Source organism: Mastigoproctus giganteus, chromosome 12, assembly GCF_048544385.1.
Source record: "Mastigoproctus giganteus isolate SK-2022 chromosome 12, ASM4854438v1, whole genome shotgun sequence".
Taxonomy (NCBI): domain Eukaryota; kingdom Metazoa; phylum Arthropoda; class Arachnida; order Uropygi; family Thelyphonidae; genus Mastigoproctus; species Mastigoproctus giganteus.
In genome coordinates, this window is record NC_143586.1 from 23,031,396 (window position 1) to 23,053,747 (window position 22,352).

Consider the following 22,352-nt stretch of genomic DNA (forward strand, 5'->3'; position numbering starts at 1 on the left):
TATTTATTTCAAGTAAAGGAAAGGTTACATCCACCCCCAGACAGCAAACATTTGCTAGGAAGGTAGCCATAACAGATTAACAATACATACATTAATATAAAGGATACAGATCAAATTAATCACAGTAGGAGACAATGCTCAGGTTAAATGTTCTTAATAAATTCAGCATTCCTTGAAGCACGGTTCGGGAGAGTAGGCAAGTTGTAGAAGGCTGTCCGGAACAGGAGGGGAAGTGCAGTTTGTCCTCAAACAGAGAGCGGAGGAGACTTGAAACATCTAAAATTGCAGTATTGAGTATCCGCAAAGACTTTCATCTGTAGATCTTGTCCACGCAAATCGCCTCGGATTTTATATTTATGTCGTTCGGGAGACCAATCGTGTTTGCTGGAAACACATGACTGAGCGAGCTGATTTATTATTATTAGCCATATAGTGCAAGGAAACCTGAGGCCTATGCTGCACCAGCCAAAAAAAAAAAAAAAAAAATTCCAAGTTAACCTGAGAGAGTGAGAGAGGAATCACCAAGAAAGAGAAGAATGATGATATCCAGCTCAGGACCCTGGGTGTGCCAAGCCCACACTCACAAGATGCAAGTCCCTGGGGTAATGTCGGATCTTAGATGTTTTGTGATTAGTTGCTCTTCTGTTATCTTTGGGTAGAATTATGAGAGCTTATTGATGATGGCAGTGAATGCAGTATAGCCCTAGAGATAGTAAGGGGTTATCCTGAAGACCTATTGAGGGATCGCAGCAGCCAAAACTCAAGCCTCAGGAACTGCTTAGGTAGGTTGGAGGAGCGGAGGACCAGATTTCCGACGCGTAGAGAGCCACGGGTACAACACAAGTTTGGATAAATCTAGATATTAGCTTCTTATTGCCATAACCAACAAGTTCCTAAAGAACAGACCAAAGGGCTGCATAGAATTTGTTTCTTGCTTCCTTGAAGTGCTCCAGAAAAGACAGATTCGAATCCCAGACCAAACGGAGTCCCTGTGGGAGTTGAAAAACTTGATTTGATGTCCGTTTATAGAGGCGTGCATGTTCGTGAAGTTATTCGCTTTTTGCAAGCAAAAGGGTCTTCACCAAGTGACATTCACCGTGAACTGGTTGCTGTGTATGGCGAAAAGGTGACGACAAAGTAGCAGGTGTGTTTTTTGTGCAATGAATTTAAAGCGGGCCGTGTTCACACTGAAGATCGAGCGAGCGGGCGGACAGGCAGGCCTTCATCGAGCAAGACAGAAGACAACATTTCGCGCATTAAAGCCATCGTTTTTGAAAACAGGCGAGTGAAGCTGTGTGAAATTGTACAAATAGTGAACGTAAGTTGACTGTTCACGATGTCCTTGGCTTTTGAAAGATGTGCTGTCGCCGGGTGCCCCGACAATTATCAGAGGAGGATAAAGCAAAACGCATTGGGGATGTATCTGGAGAACCTGTTGCGACACAGCGACGAAGGAGAGGATTTTCTCGCTCGCATAGTCACACCATACGAAACGTGGGTTCAATATTTTATCCCGGAGAGCAAACAAGACTTCATGACCCGGAAACATCCATAATCACCTGTGCGAAAAAAATTCAAAACTGTTTCCAGTGTCCGAAAAATCATGGCCACAGTTTCTGGGATCGCCAAGGCGTTCTGTTGGTGAATTTCTTGCCGAAGGGAGGAACAATCAATGCACAGCTTTACTGTGCAACGTTGGAAAAACTGAGTCAACATTCGACGTAAACGACCAGGACTGTTGACAAGCGGCGTAATTTTGTTGCATGACAACGCAACTCCACACACAGTCACACAACCCGTGAGTGGTTGCGCAGTGATCGTTGGGAAACTGTCACATCTCCCCTACAGCTCAGACTTAGCGCCTTCAGACTTTCATTTGTACGACCCTCTGAAAACACACCTTTCAAGAAAGCATTTCACCACGGATGAGGAAGTTCATCAGGAGGTGCGACGTTGGTTACTGCGTGTGGGCGCGGACTTCTTCAGTACTGCTATTGACAAACTGATCCATCGTTGGGACATGAGCATCAATAAAACTGGAGACTTTGTGGAGAAGTAGTGCATGTTTACTTATTTCTTGGTGTGTAATTTCAACTTCGTATTATTAAACATCGAGAGAAAAAATGTGCTACCTTACTTTTCGGAAATCGCTCATATTTACTACACCGATCAGCCATTATTTATTGTTGTTATTGGGTTTTAGGAGCATTAGCGACTAAGACCACATTGGTTCGTATATACTGCATGTCAGGAGTGGCCAACTTAACTGGTGATGCGATCTAAAATGTGCCACGATCTACCATCTCAAGAATTTCATTGCACATGGTTAAAAAAGTTAATCAACGCATATTGAAAAATGTTTATAAATTTTAAAATTAAATACAATTCAGAATTTTTATTTATACGTATTTAATTTATGTGAAGTTTGTGTCTTAATATCATCTGCCAAGCTTTCTCAAAATCGGGGATATGCTGTGATAAGGACAATCATAAAATAATCTTCTATATGCAAGTCCGTAAGAGTATAGCGAATCTTCGTCTTTGTTTGATTCAAATGAGAAAAGGCCCATTCACTTAGATATGTGGAACCAAAACAGGAATTTAAAAAGTTTACTGCATTTTTTTTTTTACATTTCGGTACTTTTCTCAGCAAACATATTTCTAAAAGTCTTTTTCTGATAATTTGGCTTTTAGGAAGATATGCGTCGCATCACAGTATTTCGAGATAATTTCAGACTTGAAGAGCACTTTTAATTTCATTTTTGTTCTTAAAATTTTCAAAAAGAGAATCTGTTATTTCTAAAAATGCGTCTTTGATGAATTGACCATCAGAAAATGGTTTGCCTTTTTTCTTTTCTTTTTTTGCAAGATGACTCACTTTAAATGATGCAACAGTTACTGCTTTAGATTGTAAATTGGGTGTCATGAAGAAATTTTGTTGTGCGAATAATCTGGATTTAAGTTCTGTTAATTTATTTTTTCTAAGGTCACTATTAGGCGGAAAATCCGATTAGTATTTACCATGGAGTGCGCTGAAGTGCCTTTCTAAATTTCCTTTTTTGGGTATGGCCACGGAAGCATTGCAAATCAAACAAAATTTTTCTTGTATCATTACAAAAAGTATTCTAGTTCCCACCCTTGATGAAAATGAAACGTTTTACTCTTTTTCGTAGTATTCATTTTAAGTCAAATATTATTAAGTAAGCTAAAAACACAACGTAACTGCGTGAATTTTCACTAGACAAGCGTCGCGGCTGCGCAGAGACAAGAGTAGTCATGTGATCCTCACAGAATTGTAATAAGCGTATGCAGTGGGGCGCATAATAATAATATTTAGATTTTGACTAATTTATTTTTTATATAATTTAAAATTCGTCGTGATCGACCAAAATTAAAGCCACGATCGATTTGTTGGCCACCCCTGCTGTATGTAAATTGCGTGTGTTCTCTGGTAGATTTTCTGTTGCTGAACGAAAAACCCGAGTTTCCGGGAGAAAAAACCATGTTACCTTCGCTTGAGACTGATTAAATCAGCCACGTTGTCAAAAAGGCCCATGAAATTCCTCTCGGCATCGACGGGACTCGAACTCGGGTCTTTTCCAGTGTGGGGAGGACGGCGACCTTACCAACTAACTGTGCTACCCACGAGGACCAGGGTAGTACTCCATAGTACTCCACATACACAAGGCAGTTTTGCTATAGACAGGCAAGGAACCGTCTTATCCAAGACAAAAAAAGTCTTATTTTGGATTTTTTTTTTTCATCCCGAATTAATAATGAAACTCTTATCCATTGTACCGCATTGCGCAAATGAACCAATTAATTTCATTTTTAAAAATTATTTCATTAAATGCTGATTAATGTCATCATGATTTTGGAGATGGAAAGCATCTCTAAAATTTTTTTTATTTTTTTATCATATGTGTAAAGCGCCTACCGTCATCCACGCGTCTGTCCGTCCGCACGTAATAACTCGACTCCAAACGCATTGATTTTCTTAAACTTTTATATCTCGCTGTTTTATCAAATTTGTCGAGTCAATCCAATTTCATTTACATCGCAATAATAGAAATCCAGCAATATTTATTTGTCTGTTCGCATGTAATAACTCGAATCACAGTGGATGGATTTTCATGAAATTTTATATTGACTCTCTTAAAGATTTGTTGAGATGTCCTAAATCTCATTAAAATTAGAATAATAGCAATCCGACTATTATTATTATTATTTTTTTTTCCCATATCGCAGACTATCCGTATACCTTATACTGTAGCTGAAGTACAGGATATTGTTTGTTGCAATGCACTGATTGGTGGAATGAATGTGCAGTTACGGTGGATGCACAGAAACGAAATGTTCTATACATGTATGTCAATGAGTTTTGCTCGTTTCGCATTATTACCATTTGCTAAACACGCTTGAAATGCAATGCAATACGTACATAAACTTGTTTTCTTTGGATCTTTTAGTGTTTATCACATATGCACAGAGGATGTCGGTTCATTGCTGTTTCACTTGGACCTCAAAGTTACTTTCATCACCAAACAATCTTTTGTTTTTCCCTGTAGTTAACAGCTGCTTTTTCAGTGGCCGTATTGCTTTTCGACCAACTTCGATGCCCCAAACGACATACTGTTGTGGAATGAATATATCTTCAATTTCTCTTTTGGAAGACATTTGTTTTTCTTGGGACAAACTTACTTCATCTTTCATAGTTTAATTGCCTAATATTAAGCTCTACATTGCTTTATCTTCCGGTCTACAGGGCATTATTACTCAACCAGGTACTCCACAATTTTTCCCATGTAACCAATGCGGACCCTAGAAAGAAAAAGATTTTTCATCCTTACGAAACAAATAATGAATTCATTACACGTGAATCCTATCATAAAGACTTAGGAGTGTTTTTTCCTCCAACACACCTTTTCTTCCTCATATATTGGAAACTTTTAAGAAGGCATATAAGGTACTTGGATTCATTAAGAGATCACTTATATGTTCAATAATCCAGTGTTTACCACACATTTATTTGTCGCAAGTCTTGCCGATACTAGAATATGCTCTGCCTATATGGGCCCAGAACAACCTAGCGTTTGCTTGTTAGTTGGAAAATACTAAAAAAAATTAGATTATTACTACTAAAATTAGATGCTGCTAAATTTTTCCACAAGAAATATTATTGGTGTACCTCCAAAGATTTTCGTTATGTTATTTATTTTAAACAGGCCAACTCTGATTAAATTTGTTTATAAGCTTTTACATTATAAAATTTTAGACATAGTGTGCATAGTGTTAGGGTCAGGCGCCACCTGTGGTTTCCCACATCTGCGCCATATGTACGCTGTGAAGAAATACAGAACTACTGTAAATGCCAGAAAAGTGTTGTCTGTTGTATATGACATATTGCGTTAGGTTCTGTTGGGTGTCCTGGCATTTGGCCGCGGGGCCCCTGGTGGGACCTCACGTTGCCCGCACACACCGCTAGGAGGTAGCCAGGCTGCCCTTTATTCTCTGGCTGGTCTCCGCCAGAGTCGCCTGAGCGTCCTGAACGAAGACCAAGTTAAAAAAAAAAAAAAAAAAAAAAAGAGAGAGAGAGAGAGAGGAAGAGAAGAGAAGAGAAGGCCTGGGGAACAAGAGGAAGAGGGATCTGAATGTGAGGAACAAGCTAAAGTGGACAGATAGAGAAGGCAGTCCACCCGAGTAAGGAGAAATAGGGGATGGGTAGAGGGTTCAAAAGTCACAGGGGCAGGTGCCACTGTGCAAGTGCCAAAGGCCAAGCACTCTCTGGGGGTCAGCTTTTCAAGGAGTGCCAACCATGATGATGCCAGCATAGTATTTTAATCTTCAGTCTTACTCTTTTATCAGTTGGGAAAATGCTATCCGACCCCAGTTTGTGTTTGTACATGAGGGTCGTTGTTCTGAGGAGCTCTAAGTTCAGCAAACTTTGCCCGTCTGATGGTAAAGACAGCTTGTGCGTAACTTGTTAAGGCTTTGTATGTTGTTTCATTCTGAAGCAGGTATGTTTCATGGTTACGAGGGTTCTCCTGGATTTCAGTAAAAAATTTGAGCCTACAATCATCGTAAGCAGGGCACTCATACATGACATGCCCCCATGACTCCTCTTCGCCACAGTGGCAGAATGGATTGCTTTCAATTCCCACTGCTGTCAATTTTTGTTGAAAGGGCCCATGTCCTGTGATCAGGAATGTAACTTGCAGACCAGGTGAAAACCAGGAAGGAGACTTCGGGAAAGTCATGTCAATGGATGGGAGGAATCTTCTGGTAATTTCTCCTTTGGGCGTGGTTTCCCATGAATGCTGCCAAATTCCTTGAAGGTGTGTGAAGATACGTTTTCTTTCTTGTTTCAGGTCATTGGTAAGCTGCAGTTGAAGATTTAACAACTGTGTCGGAATTCCCTTCTTTAATCGATGGTAAAGTCCCCTTTTAATCACCTCAAGATAGAGTGGCAAGCATCCAGTAATAACCTGTAGGGCAGGGGTGCTGACAGTGCGACATGCCCTGCAGATAGATAACATCATGAATCTTTGTATTGAGTCAAGTTTACGCTTGTTCTTTTCCAGGATGGCCTTTGTACACCAAACTGAGGCTCCATAACACACAATTGGGAGAAACGCCCCTTTATAGATGAGAGACAAAGCTTTATGCTTCAATAAAGCTTTGTCTCTCAAAATAAAATTTTAGACAGTTTGCGTAGACAATAACTTATTCTTCCTTTCACTTCATTTTGATCTCTGTCTCTCTCTTTTCAATCGAATATAAGTTTATCTGCGCCAAAAAGCCCAGTACGCTGTGGTTTAATTTTTCCGAACTTGAAACTTTCATAAATTTCCTAAATTCACAATTTGGGAAATTTATGAAATCATTCACAATATTCTTTTAAATGCATTGTGTTATTTAAATTTTCTTTTGCAATACTGTGCATATACATTGTTATTGGTTGTTGTAGGGTTTTAGAAGTATCAGCGACGAAAGCCATGCTTCGTATATATACTGTCTGTAAATTGCATGTGTTCTGTGCCCGATTTTCTGTTTGCTAGACGAAAAAGCCGAGTTTCTGGGAGAAAAAAAAACAAAAAAAAAAAAAACAAAACCATACTACCTCGCCTGAGACGGACTAACTCATCCATGTTGTGAAAAAGGTCCTTAAAAACCACTGGTGTTGGGAGGATGGCGATTGTACAACTGTGCCCATTGTTATTGGAGTTTATTCTGTAATGTATATATATATATATTTAATAAAATAAAATCCAGTCACCGAATCCGACCAGTACTAATAAGCATAAATCTAAGCGCCTTCAACCTGTGTCGCGTGAAATCTGCCTTCAATTTCTTAAAGGAATACATATCTCTCAGACGTTTCGTAGTACTTCCGGTACCATACCATGAAAAGTCTGAAAGTTATCTGTATTTCTTTACAAAATGTGGAAAAGGGCCAAATCAGAATTAATAGGTTGCTGTTGTTGGGTTTTTAGGTGCATCAGCGACTTAGATCATAGTGTGCCATTGTGTATTATGTCTGTACAAGTGTGCGTGTTCACGTATCGATGTGTATGTTGTTCGGGATGGAAAACCGGGAATAAATCATTCTCCACCGCTGATCGCCTAACTATATCTTAATTGAAGAGGCCTTTATAAATTCTTCAAGTCATCGATGGGATTCGAAAGCAGATATCCCAAACAAGTGACGAAACCACTTTACTGCCATGGAGAACTTGAAGTGCAAGTTTCATTGTGCGTGTTTGTGACCAAAACACACAATGGAATATTTCTGATCCTTGTGTAGGTTGTATTCACATAACTTGTATAAGTACAGATTTCTTTAATTAATGACCTTGGACAACTACGTAATTTTCACTTTGGGAACGGCGTTTTCAAAACACTCCTGTACAATTTTTTTGTGTCGTTAACCAGGTTGCAACCACAAATCTTTCTCCTTCCTTTGTTTTTCGAATCCATTAATATACATAACAAAATGTGACGCATTTTACAACCATCACTCGTACGGTACTGAAAACTTTAAATGCATTTTGACCTTGGTCAAATCACAATTACTTAGATTGCGTCACGATTCCGTTAATAATAATATACATTTCACATAAATTCATCACAAATGCTATTTTGCAAAAAGAATGCCTGATGGCTATATAATTGGTGAAATCAAAAACCAACGAAAAATTAAATATATATAAGAATTAATAAACGATGTTAATTATTGCATGTTTACAACCTTTTTTTTTTTTTTTATAAATCAGCGTTCGCACACAATTCATGATGACGTCAGAAAGTTACTAAAATTCAGAAACTCACATTGTTTGTCCAGCAAAATAGAATTATGACAGTGATCTAATCGCTAAGACAAAGTCATTTCAGGAAATGGTGATTATGAGTGTCATAGTTCAAGGTGCACTACTTGGCTAAAATATTAAAGCCCTCATTTAGGGAGAGGCCTATTTTTTCATTGAAATATATGCAGAATGAGGTGGTGAAATCTCAAAGGTCAAGGGTTTTAGTCTGTTTATAAAGAGATTGTTCTTCTGGAATCACGTGGCGTGAAATGAACCATACGGGATAAACAAGGAAGATCAGCTGAAAACATTTCAAAATCTTTGTTTTAAGCAGTTGATAAACAAACCCACAATTATGGCGAAATATTTCAAATACAATACACAGTCAGCTAACTATTACGTCTAATGAAAACCGGCATTTTTTTTTTTTTTCCTGTAGGTGATTTTGTAAGTCGTATTTTATCAAGTTCACATAGCAGTTACCAACTGAAGACTACTTGGTATTCTGAAGCTGTCCGTTCTTAACTCACATGATGACTGATATGTTAGAAACAGAAAATCAAGATGACCAACTCTGGCAAATGTGAACATTATAAAGTGATCAAGTTTAGGGCCACTTTAAACTGTATCAATCGTAGTTTAAACACAACCTCCTTCCTACTACTGTATGGCAAATGGAAGAAATCTATCTCAACCGCAACCTTATTGCCACATCTACATCAGTCACGAACGCCAATTGGAAAATATAAGATTATACCAAACTGTCGCTATTATCGAATATTAAAATATCGCCATCTAGGAACAGTACAGGAAACTTTCAAAAAAAAAAAAAAAAATCGCAGTTAAGACTTTTTGTGGGTGTTGGGCTAATAATAATTAATTATCATTTCAATGGGCATTAAAATATATTACAGCCGCTATAATATTTATTTAAATACTGTCGCATGAAAATTATATTATTTACCGAAAATCTGAGACGTAATTACGCCACTGTAAAAGAATGACTGTAGTTGCTGGGTTAGGGAAACCATACCAATACATAGCGTACAATATACACAACCATACCAATACATAGCGTACAATATACACAACCATACCAATACAAAAGCATATCGAAAACTATTTGTCAAAATTTTTTCACTCAGTAGAAGTGTTATATCCATTATTTTTTCGGTAATTAAAAAAAAAAATATATATATATGATTTTTTGGTTAATGTTTATAAGCGAGTACCCACTTCCGATTGATCGTTGCGAGTAGCAGCGTTTGCCGTGCGTAGCCTGCTATGGTTGGGGCGTTTATCTCCCCCCCCCCTCTTTGCTGCTGTTTTAAAATCGGGAACTCGTTTTCCGATTTGAAAACAGCGGGGGGGGGGGGTAACACCCCTCCGCCCGCAATGGCAGTGTGCTACTGCAACGGGAACTAGATAAAGGCCGCCGTAGCCTAGTGGTCAGGAGCGCAGGTGCATAAGTACACGTTCCTTGAGTGACCGGGGTTCAAGCCCGTGACTGCTGAATACGGTGCTGTTTCTTGTATTCTGTCTATCTTGTGAACTCCTCTGACCGTTTGGTCGTCCCGGAGTATAAACAGAAAATTTTATTTTTTTTTATTTATAATTTGGGCAGATGGGCTAAGAAGTGGCAACTGAAGTTTAACCTTGACAAATGCAAAGTACTGCATATAGGTAGAAGTAATCCGAGAGAAAAGTACCAACTGTGTGGTACTACACTTAAGGTGGTAGAAAACGAAAAAGACCTGGGAGTAATTGTGCAGTCAGATATGAAGTTTTCTGAGCAATGTAGACAAGCTGCCAGGGCAGGTCATGGGGTTTTGTCAATGATATATAGGAATTTTGCTAGCAGGGAAAAGGAGGTGATTGTCCCTCTGTATAAGGCAATGGTCAGGCCACGCCTTGAGTACTGCGTACAGGTCTGAAGGCCTCATTTTAGGAAGGATGTCAATTTGCTCGAGCGTGCACAGAGAAGGGAAACAAGATTGGTGAGGGGAATGAATGGATCCTCTTACCAAGAGAGGCTTAAGTTCTGCAAATTGCAGTGGCTGGAGACTAGGCACCTGCGTGGTGATCTGATTGAGGTGTATAAGGCCTTGAATGGGTTGAGCATGCTGAATTCTGATAGAATCCTTCCACTTGTTCAGATTACGAACCTAAAGGGACATAAATTCAAATTAAGAAAAGATAGATGTAGAATAGATGTGCGGAAATTTGCATTTAGCCAGCTGGTGGTTAATTGCTGGAACAAACTTCCATCTGTTGTTGTGGAAGTTGATAGGTTGAATAAATTTAAGGAGGAACTGGACAGGCATTTGGAGGTAATAGTGTGATTTTTTTTTTTTTTTTTGGCTGATGCTGCATAAGCTCATACACTTGCTTTCTTGCATCACATGCCACTACTACTACCCTAAGACTAACCATAGAATTTTTTTAAATCGATTTTTTAAAATAAAAGTTCAATTCAGGTTCTGTTTTCCAATAAATCATTCCCTATCAACAAATTAAATTTCTTTCTCTCTCTCTCTCTCTCTCTCTCTGGGTAATTCAGAAAATTTTTTTTTTTTTTTTTTTTTGGCTGGTGTAGCATAAGCCTCAGGCTTCCTTGCACCATAAAGCTAATAATAATATAAATTATCACAAATCATTTAAATAAAAGTAATTATTTTTGGTGGCTTAATTACAAGTTGTATAAGAATATTTCTAATTTATAATTCAAAGAAAGGTTCTGTGGAAGAAATTCAAACTCCCCTTCAAGTTTTCAATAAAATACAGTATACTATATCTCAACTGTATTAAAAAAAACAACAATATTGCAATACTTGGCATTAGGCTATACAGTAAATAGTCTTGCTTATGCACTTCAACATTAAACTTTATTCCAAGCAATGTTTCTTTAAATATAAAATTGTTGTTGTTATTTGGTTTTTAGGAGCATTAGCAACTAAGGCCATATTGCTCCAGGAATATGTGGTGGTCATTCCCTGACCTTTCCGCATCCTCTGTATTTGGTGGTGATGGGCTTGAACCCATATAAAATTGTAATGCCTCTTAAACCAGTATGCAATATTCAAGATGTAGCCTAACTATTGCTTTATACACAGTGCGCCAATTAAAAATAACGAGACTGCATGCGCTTTGCGTTTAATATTAACATAAGAGCCCAAAATAGTACATGATTAGATCTGCTAGAGTGTGCTGTTTTCAACGAGCGAAAGTTGAAACTTCTCCGGTCAGTAGTTCATGATTTATGACAGAAAGAGTAATAGTAGTTTTGTGCATGTCTTCAGAAAATTGAAAATGGAGCAAAGAGCAGTATCAAATTTTATTGTAAATTGGGAAAAAGTGCTATGGAAACTTTTGATGATTTAAAAAAAGTTTATGCTGATGAACGTTTGTCTTGACTAAGAATATTTGAATGGTTTTCTTATTTTCATAAAGGATGTGAGTCGTTAGATGATGATCCCCGACCTGGCTAACTGATCTCTGTTCGGTTGGCCAGGAATTCATCAAGCAATTTCTGGCAAAAAAAATCGATTCCAGTCATTGAACCCCCCCCCCCATTTCTTTAGATTTGGCTCCTGCAGATTACTTTTTGTTCCTTACAATCAAAACAGCCATGAAAGGAACGCGATATGGGATGATAGAGGACATCCAGGGCTGCAGTGACTGACCAGCTGAAAGCAGTACCAGAAGAGGAGTACCAGAAGTGTTTTCAAAACTTGTATAAAAGATGTAAAAAGTGTGTTCACATCGGAGGTGATTACCGTATTTCCCTATGTATAAGACGCACCTTTTTTCGAAAAATTTGGGGTCTAAAAACTGGGTGCGTCTTATACAGTGGTTGTAGATTTTTTACTTGCATTTCCTGCTTTTTTGCGCTTGTTGTCTTTGTGCTCATTGTTTCGCACTTGTTACTGGTATATTAGGTTACGTTTTGACACGTTCTGCCCAGAAATGGCCCAGAAAAGATTTTCGTACAATGCTGAATTCAAGTTAAAAGTGATCCAGTTTGCAAAAGTGAATGGAAATTGTGCTGCTGAATGTAAGTTTGGTTCTCCTCCAACTGAGAAAACAATCCGAGACTGGCTACGGGAAGAAGAAACCCTACTGAAAACGCCACGGCAGAAGAAGGCCATTAGAAGCAAGTCAGAAAAATGGCCTGATTTAGAGAGGGAATTGAAGATATGGATTGAGGAGCAAAGGACAATTGGAATTCCTGTGTCCACAAAGATGGTTCAGCATGAGGCAAGAAGAACTGCTGATGAAAATGAAGTTACTGATTTCAAAGGAGCACACAATTGGTGCTTCAGATTCATGAAACGGAATGGACTAAGCATGCGTACACGAACCAGACTTGCCCAAAAGATGCCTGAAAGCTATGAGCAGAAGGTCCTTGAATTTCATCGTTTTGTCATTCAATGCCGGAAGACATCAGTTTGAGTTGGGACAGATTGCAAATATGGACAAAGTCCCCCTTCAATTTTATGTCCCAAGTAACAGAACTGCTGATAAGAAGGGGGTGAAAACTAACTGTGAAGACAAGTGGACATGAAAAGAGCCATTATACAGTTGTTCTAGCTTGTTGTGCCGACGGAACCAAGCTGCCTCTCCTATGCCAAAAGAAGACATTCCTCGAGGAGTGATTGTCCCCGTTCATGACAATGGTTGGATGGATCAGGATGGGATGAAGATCTGGTTTGAGAAAGTTTGGAGCAGGAGACCAGGTGGGTTCTTACGCAAACCTGCCCTATTGGTGCTTGATCAGTTCAGGGCACACACAACAAAAAATACAAAGAAGATTGCTGCAGAGCGAAAAACAAAACTTGCCGTCATACCTGGAGGCTTGACATCCCAGCTCCAACCACTTGATGTCAGCAGTAACAAACCCTTCAAAGCTGCCATAAGAGATGAATGGAACCAATGGATGAAGTCTTCTGGGGACAATTTGACACCAGCAGGAAGAGTGAAGAAACCAACTATAGGAGAAGTTTGTACCTGGGTGAAAAGATCCTGGGATAATATCAAGATTGAGATCGTCGTCAAGTCATTTAAGAAGTGTGGCATAGATGGAACTGAGGACGAGGCAATATATGAAGACAGTGATTCGTCATTAGACACAGATGAGGACAAGCTAATGGATGGGAGTTTTGACAGTGATGAGTTGTATGAATTTTATGATGAATAAAACTTGAGTTCAATAACTTTATGTAATACATTTTTTTTCAAATTTCAGGCCCCAAAATTAAGGTGCATCTTATATATGGGGAAATACGGTACTTCGAAAATATATAACCTTACTTTGCTGTTAGTGAATGTCTTATAATGGGGGTTGGTCACTAACATAGTAGCAAGACTTTTGTGGATTTATTGGATGATTGTTTTCTACAACAGCATGTTAGAGGCAACGAAAGATATAGTACTCTCGATGAAATTATCAGCAGTGATGCTTCCTGCAGGATCTGCAGATAAAAAAGCCACTAGCTGGCAGTGATCATAGTGTACTGATGTGGGATTTACATAAAGATGTGAGTATTGTCAAGGGAAAAGAGAAGGACTTTTGCTTTCATAAAGGTGGCTCAATGATTTTGGACAGTTTTAAAATTCTGTGTAGTGGCACAAAGTTACCAATAGCAAATTCTAAATGGGACGCATTCAGGGATGAAATTGCAAAAGATACTAGCATAGGACACCATTTAAGTCAACATGGCTTAAACAAGAATATCCAAACCGTTTTAACAAATTTCACTCTTATTCACTATATAGTTACCCAATGTAATACTACAACAACAAAAAAAAGGGCTAAGAGGTACTATTCAATGCTTAGACCTAAAGGGGTGTCATATTAACTGGTGCGACTTGTAGCAAAAAGAAAAATGTATGGGATGCATATAAATTATCAGGTAATAGAAGAAATGCCTGTAGTAGATATAAACTAGTCTGCAATAATGTCGTAAAGGAAGTTAGGCAAATTACAAGAAGTCTGGCAAATAAAAGCCGAAAAGACATCTTTACTTGTGTAAACACTAGAAGGAAGGGGATGAATCACATTGGTCCATAAGATACGAACAGTTTAACTGTTGATGATCCTGATCGAGTTTGGTGACAAACTGAATAGGTATTTTGTATTTACAATTCATACACGAGAAAATTTTTTGGGATGGGGATACCCAAAGTGTGTCAGATTAGCATTAGCATTAGTAGAGGCATTTGATGCAAGAAAGCAAGCTTATGCAGCATCAGCCAAAAAAAAAAAAAAAAAACCACTTCCACTTCACCCCTCTGTTCGTTCAAAATACCTGTCCAGCTGAGCCTTAAACTTATTTAGGCTATCAACCTCCACTACAAGAGATGGAAGTCTGTTCCACCAACCAACCACCCTCTGGCTAAAGGCAAATTTCCGCACGTCTATCCTACATCTGTCTTTCCTCAATTTGAATTTATGCCCTCTCAGGTGATTATTCTGAGCTAGAGGAAGAATCCCATCAGCATTGAGCATGCTCAAACCATTCAAGGCTTTATACACCTCTATCAGATCACCTCGCTGGTGCCTAGTCTCCAGACAATGTAATTTGCAAAACTTAAGCCTTTCTTCGTAAGAGCACCCCTTTGTTCCATTCACTAATCTTGTTGCCCTTCTTTGTACTCGTTCCAGCAGCTCTACATCCTTCTTGAAATGAGGCCTCCAGACCTGTATACAGTACTCTAGGTGTGGCCTGACCATTGCCTTATACAAGGGAATAATCACCTCCTTATCCCTGCTGGAAAAATTCCTGTATATCATTGACAATACTCCATGAGCTACTCTTGCAGCCCGTCTGCACTGCTCAGAGAACTTCATATCTGCCTGCACAACCACCCCCAAGTCCCTTTCATTCTCTACCACTGTCAGTGTAGTACCACAGAGTTGATACGTTGCTCTGGGGTTGCTGTTTCCCATGTGTAGTACTTTACATTTGTCAATGTTAAACTTCATTTGTCACATCTCAGCCCATCTGCTCAACTTCTCAAGATCCTGTTGCAGCAGCGTACTTTCATTAGTGTCCTTAACAACCCTGCCAACCTTCGTATTGTCTGCAAACTTGGACATTAAGCTTGATATACCATCATCAATATCATTTATAAATACAGAAAAAAGCATGTATTTATTGTACTATGGGTTCAAAGCGTAACGCAAATAATTATAGACCTATTAGATTAACTTCTGTTCTGGGGAAAATAATGGAGTCATTAGTTAAAGAAGTGATGTAGGATCACCAAGACAAGACCGCTGTAATAGTTCAGACACAAGCATGGGTTTGTTAAGGGGAAGTCTTGTCTGACCAATTTGATTGGATACTACGATGTGGTCACTAAGGAACTGGATGCAAAAAATTATTTAAATATCATATACTTGGATTTCAGAAAAGCTTTTGATACTGTTGCACATGGAAGACTGCTGTACAAATTGGAGTGGTATGGCATTAAGGGCAAGTTGCTGCAATGGATAAAGTGATGGTTGAGTGGGAGATGGCAGAGAGTGGTAATCAATGGACACTGCTCTACGTGGACTAATATTATTTGTGGAGTACCCCAGGGTTCGGTGCTGGACCCATTGTTGTTTTGTGTATGTTGGTGGTGGTGATATCGATAAAGGTATATCAGGCTTAACGTCCAAGTTTGCAGATGATACAAAGGTTGGCAGGGCTGTTAATGAAAGGAATGATAGTACTGCAACAGGATATAGAATAAGTTAGGAAAATGGACTGAGAAGTGGCAACTGAAGTTTAATATTGACAAATGCAAAGTAGCAGTAACCCAAGAGAAATGTATCAACTGTGTGGTACTACGCTTAGTTAGGTGGAGAATGAAAAAGACCTGGGAGAAATTGTGCAGTCAAATATGAAGTTCTCTGAACAGTGCAGACTGACTGCCAGAGCAGGGCATTGAGTTTTGTCAATGATATATAGGAATTCTGCTAGCAGAGACAAGGAGGTGATCATCCCTTTGTATAAGGCAATGGTCAGTCCACACTTTGAATACTGCATATAGTTCTTGAGGCCTCATTTTAGGAAGGATGTAGAGTTGCTAGAACGAGTACAGAGAAGGGCAACAAGATTGGTGAGAGGAACAAAGGGGTTCTCTTACCAGGAGAGGCTTAAATTGTGTCAGTTGCAGCATCTGGAGACAGACTAGGCACTTGTGAGGTGATCTGATTCAGCTGTACAAGGCCTTGAATTGTTTCAGCAGGCTCACTGCTGATGGGATACTTCCACTTGCTGAAATTAAGAACTGAGGAGAAATAGATTAAAATTGAGGAAAGACACTTGTAGAACAGATGTGCAGAAGTTTGCCTTTAGCCAGTGAGTAGTTGATTGCTGGAAAGCCTTCCATCTGTTGTTGTGGAAGTTGATAGCTTAAATAAATATAAGGCTGAACTAGACAAACATTTGGAGTGAGCGGATGGGTGAAATGGGAAGTGTTTTTTTTTTTTTTTTTTTTTGGCTGATGCTCTATAAGCTTTCTTTCTTGCATCATATGCCTCAACTAATGCTAATGATGAGTACAGGTCAATGTTGAAAAAAAGTCACGAGTTAGGGTTAAATTTGAAAATGTCTGCAATTCTGCCCGCCCAGACATGATAGGAGTGAGTATATGATGAAAGGCTTGTCAATGAATTCGGCTCTGGAGAGATTGTGCAAGGCTCATGGGGCAGAATTTTTCTCAGTGTGGTCTGTGCGTGTTAACAGGAGAGACTGCTTCTACTGTGATGGGATACACTTAAATAGAAAGGGTGTAAGAATATTTGCTGATGCTATCGAAGCAATGTTAGATGAGTCGGAAAACTGCTAGATGGGGTGGGGGATTCACAGAAATGATTCTTGCATGGCTCCTATTAAAATGAGCAGTAGCTCGGAAAGCAAATTGCTGGGGATTCCAGGAACTGCTGGGAGTCATAAAACAAGTACAGGAACTCCATAACTTACGTAATACTTGATTTACGGAAATTTGACGTTACGTAAGTTTTTGCCAGCTGGTGCAAACTTAAAAAATCGTGGAAATATCATAATTTGAATCCAATAATACATTTTTTTTTTTTTAATTTGTTCCAAGTGTGGAAGTTGAAAATTTTGCTGTATTATTATGCTATTTGTCTTTCCTAAAAGGTCATATTTATAATGGCAATCGCACTACCCTTTCATCGTTATCATATGTTCCCATTATAGGAATCAATTTTGAACGCCTTTGTGATATTTTTCTAAATCACGTTTCTGGAGGTCATGACCAAAAAACAATAAAAACAATTTGCACTTTCCGGTTTATTGGGCTTTTCTGTTAGTGCATCTAATTATAAATGGGTAGTAAACTCGATCTTATTGCATTTGCAATAATACCAATAACTGCGATTGTGTGGGTTTTTACGCTATTATGGTGAAATGAGTTCCCCTTCACTGAAATCTTCAATCATATAAAAAACAAATTTTCAGAAACTTCTCTTAATTCCTATTTATGTATTACAATGCCCAACAAAAATTGAAAGTGGTGGTAGTGCCAAGAAAAGAAACAAAATTCATTTAGAAATGAAGATGAAAATGATTAAGAAGTACGAAGCAGTACAAAGTTTGTCATCTATTGGAAGGGAATTAGGTCTCGCTGCTTCAACAGTGAATACTATTTTAAAGGACAGTGCACATATAAAAGAACATGTCAAAGGATCAACACACTTAAGATCAACAGTGATCACAAAACAGCGTTCAGGTGCAATATCGAAGATGGAACAGCTGTTAATAATACGGATAGAAAATCAGATTCAGAAGCGAGTGCCCCTGAGTCTAATGGCCATTCAAGCAAATGCATCGAGTATTTATAAAGATATTAAGGATAAGTATGGCGAACCCCAACCCAAGTTCATGGCAAGCAACGGGTAGTTTAATAGGTTCAAGCATCGCGCTGGTTTCCACAACATTAAAATATGCGGTGAAGTCGCCAGTGCCAATTCTGCAGCTGCAGAGAAATTTTGTGATGTGTTGGAAAAAATTATTGATGAAGGTTGCAAATTCAACGCTGCAAATTTTTAATGTTGACGAGACTGCTCTGTATTGGAAAAAAATGCTGGATTGAACATATATTGCCAAAGAAGAAAATACAGTGCCAGGTTTCAAGGTGTCAAAAGATAGGGCCATGCTCTTGCTTGGGGCTAATGCAGCGGGAGATTACAGATTAATACCACTGCTTGTGTACCATTCTGGAAATCCTCTTGCATTTAAGGGCATCAATAAAGCAACCCCACTTGTGCATATTGTTATCCATGCTCTCGAACCAGAGAGCATGGATAACAATATCTCTCTTTGAGGATTGGTTTAAATGCTGCTTCGTTCCCGAGGTTGAAAAATATTGTAAGACAATGACGTTCCTTTCAAGATTTTTCTTCTACTAGATAATGCTCCTGGACATCCTACGCATCTAGATGATTTCAATTCAAACACGAGAGTCATATTTCTACCGCCAAACATGACTTCACTCATCCAACCTATGGATCAGGGTGTTATTTCGAATTTAAAAGCAAACTATTTAAGCAAAACATATGCTCAGGCATTTTCTGCAGTATACAATGAGAAAAATTTTACGTTAAGAGACTTTTGGAAATCTTACAATATTTGCCACACCATCTTAAACATTAATAAGGCCTGGGCGGAAATTACAAAAAGTTGTTTAAATGGCACATGGAAGAAAATATGCCCATTTGAAAAAGAAGAATTATATGAAGAGGTTACAGATAAGATTGTAAAGGTTGCAGAGCTACTTCAGTTGGAGGTTGATGCCAAAGACGTGGAGGAGTTAATAGAGGATGAAGAGAAGGAATTATCTAATGAAGAACTTATTGACTTGCAGGCAGAGATAATGAAAGAAGACAATGCTGACGAAGCTCAAGGTGAACCAAATGAGGAGCCGAGATGCTTCATCACCAGAGAGATGGCAATGGCATTTCATGTAATTGCATCGGCAATGGCGAGGTTTGAGGAGATGGATCCTGACAGCAAACGATTCTTAAAAGTTAACAGAGGGGTGAATGATATGCTTGCTACAAAGAACTATGATCAATAGAAAAAAGCCACTGTCCAGTCATCCATTAATATGTTCTTTCGTAAGGTTCAGTGGCTGGTCCCTTCTAATTCTCCACAACGGCATACTTATCAGCTGAAGAAGTCGATTCTTGCAATGATGCTTGAGGTAAAACTTACTGATGTTATGCCTGTCTCCTCTCTTTGTAATTTTATAATTTTGAAATTTTTTTAAATTGCACGCTTTTGTAATTTTTCCTGCGCATCAGATAAAAAATTGAATAGATACAATAAATAATTCTATTTACATGTTCGTTGAACATTTCTTTTTTGGTTCAATCAATTCAGCAATCACAGTTGCGAGTGCTGCACAAGCATGGAGGAAATTCCGCGACTTATGTAGCATTCCGCGGAATGCAACCCTTACATAAGTCAGGGAGTTCCTGTGTAAGAATATTTGCTGATGCTATCGAAGCAATGTTAGGCGAGTCAGAAAACTGCTAGATTGGGTGGGGATTTACAGAATAATAGATTAACAGTAGCCGCAGGCAGAGGTGGAAATTATTCTTGCATGGCTTCTATTAAAATGAGCAGTAGCCCGGAAAGCAAGTTGCTAGGGATTTCAGGAACTGCTGGGAGTCATAAAACAAGTAAATACATGGGCTGTGTTAGAGTAACTAAGAGTAAGAACAGGTGCATGTACACCGATGCTAGGAGTATAGTAAATAAATTTGATGAATTTGAAGTGGTTGTCAAGACATCAAAGGTGGATATTGTTGGGATTTCAGAGACATGGTGTCACACATATATAAGGAATGCAGAATTGGATTTGGGGAGTACAATGTGTACAGAAGAAAAGACAGGATAGGAAGGGAGGAGGGGTTATGCTGTTACTTAAGAAACACAATCTAAGGAAGTGCATCCAGATGACATAGATGGAGAGTGAATGTTGAGTCAGTTTGGTGTGACATAAGCACTGGGAAAGCAAAAATGAGGGTAGGAGTTTGTTATAGACCTAATGACTCTGATGAGCACAATGAACAATTATACAGAGAAATAGAGTGGGCCAGTAAATCAGTGTCTTATAATGGGAATTTTAACTTCCCTTTTAACTAGCAATGCTTTTGTGGATTTACTGGATTATTGTTTTCTACAGCAGCATATTAGAAAGGCAACAAGAGGGAGTAACACTTTTGATCTGATTATCAGCAGTGATTATTCATGCATTAAGAATTTACAGATAAAGGAGCCTCTAATTGGCAGTGATCACAGTGTATTGATGTGAGATTTACTTAAAGATGTAACTACCATCAGGGCTAAAGGAAGGGTTTTTGCTTTCTTAAAAGGTGACTACAGTGGTCTCAGAGATTTTTTAAATTCTATACAGTGGGACGAACTGATGATATTAGCAACAGCAAATTCTAAATGGGAAGCAATCTTGGAATTTACTAGGCTTTTTGTTCCAACTTAGAAATACTGTTCTAGGTTTATGCCCAAATGGATGTCAGATGAACTAATGAGACTCATGGCAGAGAAGAAAAATGCATGGAATGTATATAAATTATCTGGCGACACAGAAGCCTATAGCAGATATAAGCTAGTCTGTAATCATGGGCGCCTCCGTAGCCAGGTGGGCAGGAGCAGCAGTGTGTAGCACACACTTCTTGATTTAGACCGGGGTTCGAGCCCGTGACCATCAAATATGGAGGATGCGGAAAGGTCAGGGAATGACCACCGCATATCCCCGGAGCAATATGCCTTAGTTGCTAATGCTCCTAAAAACCAAATACCAAACCAAACCTGTAATCATGTCACAAAGTATGTTAGGCAAGCAAAGGCAGATTATGAGAAATGTTTGGGAGGATGCAGAGAAAAACATCAAAGACTTCTTTACTTATATAAACTCTAAAAGGAAGGGGATGAATCAATTCTCAGATGCCAAACTAAATGAGTATTTTGCATCTACATTCACACATAAGGAGCTATTCAAGAAAGAGAGGGCCATCTCTTTATCTATCTGTCTGCCATGCAGGATCTGTTTGTTTAACTCTAACAGGGAGTTAAATGGTTTTGTAATAACTGAGAGAAAAGTGGAGGAGAAATTGTTGAGGTTAAACATAAGAAAGGCACCTGAGGTGGATGGGATCTGTCGAGTTATATTAAAGGAAGTAAGCAAAACCTTAGCCATAATTATGAGAGCATCCTTGGACTCAGGGGAAGTCTCCAGGGACTGGAGATGGTCAAATGTATCTCCAGTTCACAAATGGGGATCAAAGGGTGACACGAGTAATTAAGACCTGTTAGTTTGACTTCTGTTCCAAGGAAAATAATGGAGTCACTGATTAAAGAAGCATTGCAGGATCATCTAGACAAGACTGCAGTAATAATTAAAACACAGCATAGGTTTGTTAAGGGGAAGTCTTGTCTGACCAATTTGACCATGTCGTGGTCACAAAGGAACTGGATGCAAAAAATAATTTTGATATCATATACTTGGATTTCAGGAAATCTTTTGATACTGTTGAACAGTATGACATTAAGGGCAAGTTGCTATAATGGATAAAAGGATGGTTGAGTGGGAGAAAACAGAGAGTGGTGGTCAATGGGTACTGCTCTATGTGGACTAATATTATTAGTGGTGTCCCTCAGGGTTCAGTGTTGGGCCCATTGTTGTTTTGTATATTTATCAATGATATTGGTGAAGGTATATCAAGCTTAATGGCAAAGTTTGCAGAGTTGTTAATAACAGTAATGACAGTATGCTGCTGCAACATGATCTGGAAAAGTTGAGGAGATGGGTTGAGAAGTGGCACTTGAAGTTTAACATTGACAAATGCAAAGTACTGCATATGGGTAGTACTTTGCAAAGTACTGCATAAGGTAAAAAAAAAAAAATTAACCCCAGAGAATTGTACCAACTGGGTGGTGTTACACTCGGGTAGTGGAGAATGAAAGAGACCTGGAGATAATTGCCCCCCCCTCTCTCCCCCCCTCT

The 22,352-nt window shown here is 38.8% G+C and overlaps 1 protein-coding gene across 1 annotated transcript in view; it reads right to left on the minus strand.

The window, feature by feature from the left end:
• The window catches only part of LOC150076778 (glycerophosphodiester phosphodiesterase 1), a 121,573-nt gene that overhangs the window by 55,890 nt on the left and 43,331 nt on the right, over nucleotides 1–22,352 (minus strand). The window lies entirely within an intron of this gene.